Raw genomic sequence first — 8,529 nt, 5'->3', positions numbered from 1 at the left:
CTTCAGCCAGGTCACGATCTCGCGGTCCGTGAGTTCGAGCCCCGCGTCAGGCTCTGGGCTGATGGCTTGGAGCCTGGAGCCTGTTTCCGATTCTGTGTCTCCCTCTCTCTCTGCCCCTCCCCCGTTCATGCTGTGTCTCTCTCTGTCCCAAAAATAAATAAACGTTGAAAAAAAATTAAAAAAAATAAAATAAAATGTTTCTGTTCAGAGACAAACACAGGTGTTTATTGTAGAAACTGCAAGATTTGGAAAGCACCATCCAGAATTACCTGTTGCATTTTAGTGTATAATAAATACGATTTTTTTCTACATTGTTCTTGTTAGGCGGGGAGATGTTATGAGATATTTTACAATATTAAATAATATCTTATAATTTTCCCCTTAATAATACTTCTTAAATTTTTATACTAATAAATACTCCTTTTTTGTATTATTTTAATGACTGCATATCATGCCCCAGATTAATGTAATCAAAATTTTGGACATTGAGGGTGTGTCCAATATTCTTCTACTATAAACATTACTACATGTGTGTACTTTGCATAGACTCATGATTATTTCCTTATGATAGAAAATTTCTGGAACAAAAAATTCATAACCTATTTTGATATTTATTACTGAAGGGCTCTCCAGATGTATTATAGACATTTTTATTTCTGCTGACAGTATGGAAGCCCTGCAGCCATTCCACATAAGCTATTATAGCTTTCTAAGGGTCTTTAATTAGTAATTTTATTTGTTATAATAATCTATTTTTGCGAGATTAAGCATTTAAAAAATGTTTATTGGTGGGTGCCTGGATGGCTCAGCTGGTTCAGCTTCCAGCTCGTGATTTCAGCTGAGGTTCTGATCTCACAGTTCATGAGCTCGATCGAGCCCCACTTTGGCTCCATGCTGTCAGCATGGAGCCTGCTTGAGATTCTCTCTCCATCTCTGTCTGCCCCTTATTTATTTATCAAAATAAATAAGTAAACTTTAAAAAAAAAGCTCTTAAAAATGTTTATTGGCTTCTTGTGTTTCTTTTTTTTTTCATGAATTATTCCAACCCTTTTCAACATTCTTTGGAAATTGTCTTTCTTGAAAATTTATATTCATTTTCTGAGTTCGCTAATCCTAATAAAATATGATAATCCTCGATGTCAATTTAGATTTCCATCCCTGTCCTTGTAGAGCAATGAGAGATGCAGACACGTAACAAAAACTACAATACCAAATGAAAAGTATTTTAGCAGATACGTTTAAATTTTGATATGGAAGTATACCCCAAGAAAGCATAAATCCTCGGTTGGAGGTCAGAAAAGTCTTCAGGAAGGCAACTACGTTTAAGCGGGACTTTGAGGAGAAATGGGAGCTTTCCAGATGGTCAACTGAAGAAAATGTCTAGTGCGAAGGGATAACCATGATCAGACACATGAAACCATGAAAATGAGTGGCTTGTTTAGGAAAACATGGAAGAGTCTTATATAACTAGAATTTAAGATCCATACCTATTCAACACACACACACACACACACACACACACACACACACAATATGTATGTATATCGCTTATATACTCAAAAAATTTCCAATTTAACCATAGGTAATTGTAAGACTCAGATCCTATTATAACTATCAAATGCCATATAAAAAGAACGAATGTAAGAGATGTTTTCCTTTTTAATTTCCACTGAGGTAAATGTTTTTAACTGAGTTGTCACTTTTCACTTGGTAGCCAAAACCTTATATTTGGGGTTCATTTATTCAAGGTTTTTGATACTGATCCCTTCATCCCTTCATTTATTTTTAAACTGTTTATAGACCACCTATATGTGAGCAAGCAATTGTGAAATTCAGAGAGTCCCTTTACATGGTTTTTAAGAAATGTGTGAAATTCTTATGAATCTGTCACAAATTCATTGATATCAAAATGCAGTTATCCAAATGAAGCAATAAGTAAGTCTCTATGCTTCTGGCAAAAGTTTCACACCAAAACAAAAATAATTCTGTAAATGATCGTTAACATTTAGTGGCCCCAATTTTTTTCTATTCTATTCTATTCTATTCTATTCTATTCTATTCTATTTCTAAAGTTTCTATTTTTAAGCATATTATATTTGTCCTGTTTTCTAAATATCTATTAATAAACTTAAATAAAATTTTAATTTTAATTAAAAAGTAAGTTGTTTCCATACATACATAGTGATCTCAAACACCTTGTCTTGTAAGTGTTCCTTATGTAGCTAATCTCAAACATGCACAAAACATGCTAGTTTCACATGCTAGTTTCAGACACACTGTATCTGAAACTTTACAAATATACTTTAAACTCTTAAGCCTATATAAAAGCATCAAATCATAAATTAAAAAGTACTTAACTGAATTCCTCTTCAATGAAGGCACTTGGAAAATACTGTAAGGAATGAAAATTTGGGGCAGAGCCCTGTAAGTAGAAAAATCTCCAAACCAATTAAAGAGGAAAAGTCAGTACCAATGTTAAAAAGGTAAAGAACAACACAAAAGTTAAATAGTAATTATGATAATTACTCAAGGGTTGTAACCAAGCAGTATATTATTAACAGCCAAGTGTAATGCATATCCATGATGTACTAAAATGTCAAACAGAAAGAATTCAGAGTGGAGCCAGAATGACTTTGGAAGGTTCTTTGTCTTTAATTTCCAGAAAATGAAACCAATAGTATTCATCAACATCTGTTAAATCTTTTTCCCCATCCTGTAGAAGATATTTCATCTACTTACTTTTTCTTTGTTCTCCTTTCCACAATGTGGCAGTTTAAATGACTGCGAAGTCGATAATGTCCTTTGAAACATAAATCTCTGCCAACTTGTTCAGATTTTGCTGACCACACAACTGATTCCACCATTTTGGCTGAGTCAACAGTTTCCTATCAATTTATTCAGATGGATGAATTACTTGCATGTGTCACTACACTGATGTAAACTCAGGTGAGATCCTCTGAATTTTCCCATAGGAGCCCACCCACTGGTCATAACATCAGCACACGTTCAATTCTGCTGGCTTCCTGACACAAATACTGGCAGGGTCAGGAGGCTAAGGTGAGTTCTAGGTTTCCAATTTGCACACCACCATTGCTAATATTTTTTCCACTCCTTCCCAATGTGAATCCAATCTTGACGTTCATTAACATAATTATAACTGAATCCATTTCCACATCTAGAGTAATTAGTCATAAAAATCTTACACATTTGTTAAAAACAATGTAAAAGAACTCTCTGAATTTCAAACTGCTTGTTCGCATGGAGGTGATCTATAAATACTTTAAAAGTAAATGAAGGGATGAATGGATTAGTATCAAAAGCCTTGAATAAATGACCCCCAGTGCTAAAGCTTCAGCTGATAAGTGAAAAGTAACATTTGGGGGTTCCAAAACATCACATTGTACAAACTAAATATATGCAATGTTTAAAAATAAAGAATAAAAAATAAGGGACATCTATTTTGATGTATTTCTATATTTTTTTCATGTGTACGTATGTATAATAAACATTTTCCGTGTAAGTAAATGTTCCAAGAACATAATCCAGAAGTAAATATTAAATATAGTCTTAACAATATTGCACAGGATGCTGGCATAAAAATCCTAAACAGTATTTTGAAGTCAGGGAAGCTGTTACTCCAGATTTCCAAGTAGCTGCAGTTAGTGGATATCATTCAATTAGATATAGATGCCAGGGAAAAACTACGACTCTTAAAGTAGACAAATCTTGGGGCGCCTGGGTGGCTCAGTCGGTTGGGCGTCCGACTTCGGCTCAGGTCATGATCTCGCCGTCCATGGGTTCGAGTCCCGCGTCGGGCTCTGGGCTGACCTCTCAGAGCCTGGAGCCTGTTTCAGATTCTGTGTCTCCTTCTCTCTCTGACCTTCCCCCGTTCATGCTCTGTCTCTCTCTGTCTCAAAAATGAATAAATGTTAAAAAAAAATAAAAATTAAAAAAAATAAATAAATAAAGTAGACAAATATTTTACAAGACAGTTTTTTTTTTTTCCGTTTGCCAACCTGAAAAACGTCTTTCACACTATGAAGCAATGCATGTATCATACAGGAAGGAATTTTGTAGCCAAGCAGATTATTCCTTCTCACACCACATAACAATGCACTTAGCTGGGCCAAGTTTTCAACACAATGTAGTTACAGAGAATTTTCTTATAGACTCACATGGAAGGTTTTTAAGAAAAATAACAATAATAATTAATAAGAGTCAGAATAGGGATAGCTAAATATTCTGGGAATGTGTATTCGTGAAGTTACTGATTGCTAAAAGTAAATACCAGATACCTACTTTTAGCCGGAGTGCAATTCCAAAGCAGAGCCTCCCTTTACCTCAGCTTCCTGATGCTTGATTTCTAAAGCGATGACCACCAAAGGGAAGTTTCATTGTCATGGAGGCAACATAGTCTAACAAGGGCAGAACCTTCTAGCAGTTGGTCAGGAAAACTGTGATGTTTTTTTTTTTTTCTACTTACTCAGAGAGACCACAGGCGGGGTGGCGGGGCGGGGGGGGGGGTGGACAATCAGATTTTTGAGTATCTGTGTATCTACATTAAGTGGAAATAATCTCTGTTTTTCCCACCTAGCGGGACCCAAAATGACACTGAATTTTGACAAAATGTGTTATTAGTTAACGAGATAATAACGATGTGCCTTGCTTCTAACACAATTCTCTAGGTTTTGGTTTGTGTTTTGTTTTGTTTCAGGTAGAGATTTTTGCTTCGAGTTTTGTTTGTGTTTTGTTTTTGTTGTATTTGGAAGCTCACCACAGACACGGTCCAAGTTTGAAGGAGAATCATTATTCCCTAGAGTATAATTGTTGGTTGGCTTCAGTAGAGACAAGGTGGGAGGGGATAGAAAAGTCACATCACCTCAACACACTAGGATCATATTCTCTCCTGTAACACAATGAGAATAAATACAGACTCCCAATTCATTATAATAAACTCAGAAACGTCCGATTCTTTCGTCGTTCTGAAATCAAATACTAAATGATGCTGAAAATAAATGCGCCATGGATAGAGATGGAAAATTTTATATTCTAAATGTTATAAAATAAAGAAACAAAATATTTTTAATAATTGGATGTGATCTACTTTCAATTTTTTAAGATTTTTCTTTAGTGAAGCTCAATTAATTTCATACCTATTATCTCAATTCCCTTTACAACTTTCCCGTGCAAGTGATCCTCAAATTTTTCACACCATTACTTTTAAATGAAAAGTGTTAGAATTCCATATATAAATACATTTGAATTTGTTAGAAATGGTTGCGAGAGAGAACAGTATAATATTTTAACACCAATTTGACTGTATTTTACATGGTTTGTTGTTGATAGGGAGTTCCTCATAGAAACTCAAAATGTCGAATCTCTTTCATCCAATTTCTTGCAGAATAATTTTAGGTGCCATACATCCTATAAAGTGAAGATTCCTCTTTTTACTCCTCCAACTCCATTTCTTTGTTAAACCTTTCAATATCACAAATAAATCCTATCTTAGACATTGATTTGGCCACATTATTTCAACTTACATAGATAAGATTTCAATACCAATTTCTATTTCTCAAATGCGGATTTAACTTTTGATCATTTATATGTTGATCCAATGAGAGATATGATGAAACTGGTTCCATTATCTTATCTTAGACACCTGCAGTCACTCACTAACATCACAAAGCTGTCCAAAGTTCTATAGGGTCCTCTGCTGCTAAAAGCAAGACTAAAATGAGCATCCAAATATCTCCATGGGAACAGCCAAACATACCAGAATACTGAGCAATGTGTTTGGAAGGCCAAGTGTATTTTGCTGAAAGCCTCCATAACAAGAGTAGAGCCTTTGAGAAAAGAGATTCTAAGAGGGGCCATTATATAAAATCGAGTCAACTGCTTATTTGGAAAAGATCTTTGGTATACAAGACACTGATCTACTTTGTCTTAAATATGTATCACATTGACTCAATTTATTATAATGAATGGAATATGGCTAGTTCTGTTAATAAATAGATTGATACTTCATATTAAGAGCATAAACCTTGGCATTAGACAAAACTGGGTTCGTATCCTGGTGCAATTGTCAATTATGTGGTTTGGGGTAATGTACTTGAATTCTAAATCTGTCTCCTTTTTTTTTTTAATTTTTTTTTAACGTTTATTTATTTTTGAGACAGAGAGAGACAGAGCATGAACGGGGGAGGGGCAGAGAGAGAGGGAGACACAGAATCGGAAGCAGGCTCCAGGCTCTGAGCCATCAGCCCAGAGCCCGGCGCGGGGCTCGAACTCACGGACCGCGAGATCGTGACCTGAGCTGAAGTCGGACGCTTAACCGACTGAGCCACCCAGGTGCCCCAATCTGTCTCCTTTTTAAATCAATAATAGTAACTACTTCATAGTTTAGGGTTACTCTAAAGATTCAATGAGATTATCCATAGAAAGTATTTAGCAGTTTTATGAACATTGGTAGGTACTCAATAAGTGATAGCTACATTAAGAAACCTATGTCAATCCCCCTACAAAGACTTCCTTCACACAATAATGCTACTTGGGGCCCTATCATTAATGTATTACAGTATTTGGCTTAAGTTTCTGCAGTTTTTGTGATTGGATGATCACCATCACAATTCTTATCCACTATAATATTCCGGGTACAGTCTAAAAAGTCGAATTAACAGCTAAAAGTAGCTGGAATGTTTCCAGAGTTACCTAAGATGTTTTATTTGTAAGCACCATGTTTACTTAGAGCCTTTCAGTTTTATGTTATTCAGCCTTTTAGCACTTAATATTTCCCAAGCAATACCTGTAGAAGTTGTGAGCAACAAACCAAGAAATTACCCAAGTCGCTATTGGATAGGTCCACTGCTTATAAGCAGCTACTATCATAGTCCTCTTTTATTGTTTTAATCTGATTCTGGCCCAGAGTGGTTCCTAGGTAGTGACTACAGGTGTCCTTAGGTAACATCTGCCATAAAGTGCTCCCCAGAGAATCAAACAGAACCAAGCATAAAATGCTATACAGCACACCCTCGGCACTAACAAATCTAAGATTCAAGGGTTTAATTCTCAAGAAATCTCCGATGGTCATGGGCATGAAGCAACTTGTGATTGACTGTCTTATCCCACAAATCTGATTACTCTAATACTCCACTGAGAAAAAGTCACTTAACTAGCAAGTAAGCCTAATGGCAGCTTAAGCATCTCCCTTATGGTTCTCTCTCCATCCTCCTGTGTATGTTTATCCTCAATAAGGAATAAAGAATAAAGAATTTAATAAATAATAAAAAAATAAAAAGACTAATTAATATTTTTGGCTATTCTATTTTCTATATTTTCCTATAGAAATCATATCCCTAAATTAGGAGATCTAGGAAGGCTGGGGTTTATTCCTCAGCAATATTGAATGTTCCCTCCATTTCATTCTTCGAAAGGTGAGGAACTTTATAAGACATGACAAAACCACTGTTTCAGAAATACTTCTGATTTCTTATATTGAAATAAATGATTCTCATCTAAGTGCTATTACTTAGATTAATTTTTTCTTTTCATGCATTGATTTCAATGCATTGGTAATTCTATAATTTACAGTGTAAACTTACCTATGACTATAGCTAAGATAAGACATTTCTTGTGAATCTAAATAGAAATGTATCTCTCGTGTGTGACAGTCAATATATCTTAAGCTGAGACTATTCACGGTAATAGCTAAGGCAGAACCCAGCATTTTATACCTATTTTTAGCATAATTTCAAATTTACTTTTTATATATTTCACTTTAATGTGGAAAGGAAAGAGTCAAGGGCGTGGAGAAGGGTTGGTCTCCTTATAAAGCATTCCATTCACGTGAACAATGCAGAGTTGACAAGATGTGACTTCTTACTTATCAGATGGGAAAAGGTGTGGTAAACTAATTCATTTGACATTCTTTTAATTATTGCTTTCTTTTTCTTTTTTTCTTTTCTGAAGCCTAACCAAATGATCCCAAGAAGAAATCCCCAAGAAGAAATCTCACAACCATGTTGTTTTCTGAATAAGTTGCTTTCTTTTCTGAATAAGTTGCCTCTTGAATAGTACAGTGGTATGGACTTTACCATTAATTGTGACTCTGGAGATATTTGTTTATTTATTTATGTATTGTTTAACATAGTAGTCACGTTTCACATTAGGTAATATCATTTTTTCTGTCTCAGTGAAATATTGAGTGTCCACAAATCAAACAGCCTACACCCTCAATCATCCTTGATTCTTTTTTAAAAATGTGTACTGAGAATATTCTATACAAAAAACGTTATCTTAATATGTCCCTCAAATTGATCATACCTCAAATCATCTGGGATAATCTACCTATTCTTAGGACAAAAAAATTACAGACCTCCTGACTCCTCTTTTTCTCTCAAACCCATTTCCAACCATCCACAAATCAGCTTAGAACAGCCTCCAACATACGTCCTGAATCTGATGACTTCCCATACTCCCCAGTGCTGAAACTCCAATCTCTTGTCTGGAGCTGTTGGAAGAGTCTCCCAGCAG

The sequence above is a fragment of the Felis catus genome, chromosome F1, assembly GCF_018350175.1.
Source record: "Felis catus isolate Fca126 chromosome F1, F.catus_Fca126_mat1.0, whole genome shotgun sequence".
NCBI lineage: Eukaryota > Metazoa > Chordata > Mammalia > Carnivora > Felidae > Felis > Felis catus.
The sequence above is the reverse complement of the archived record's forward strand: the minus strand, read 5'-3'. Positions refer to the sequence as shown.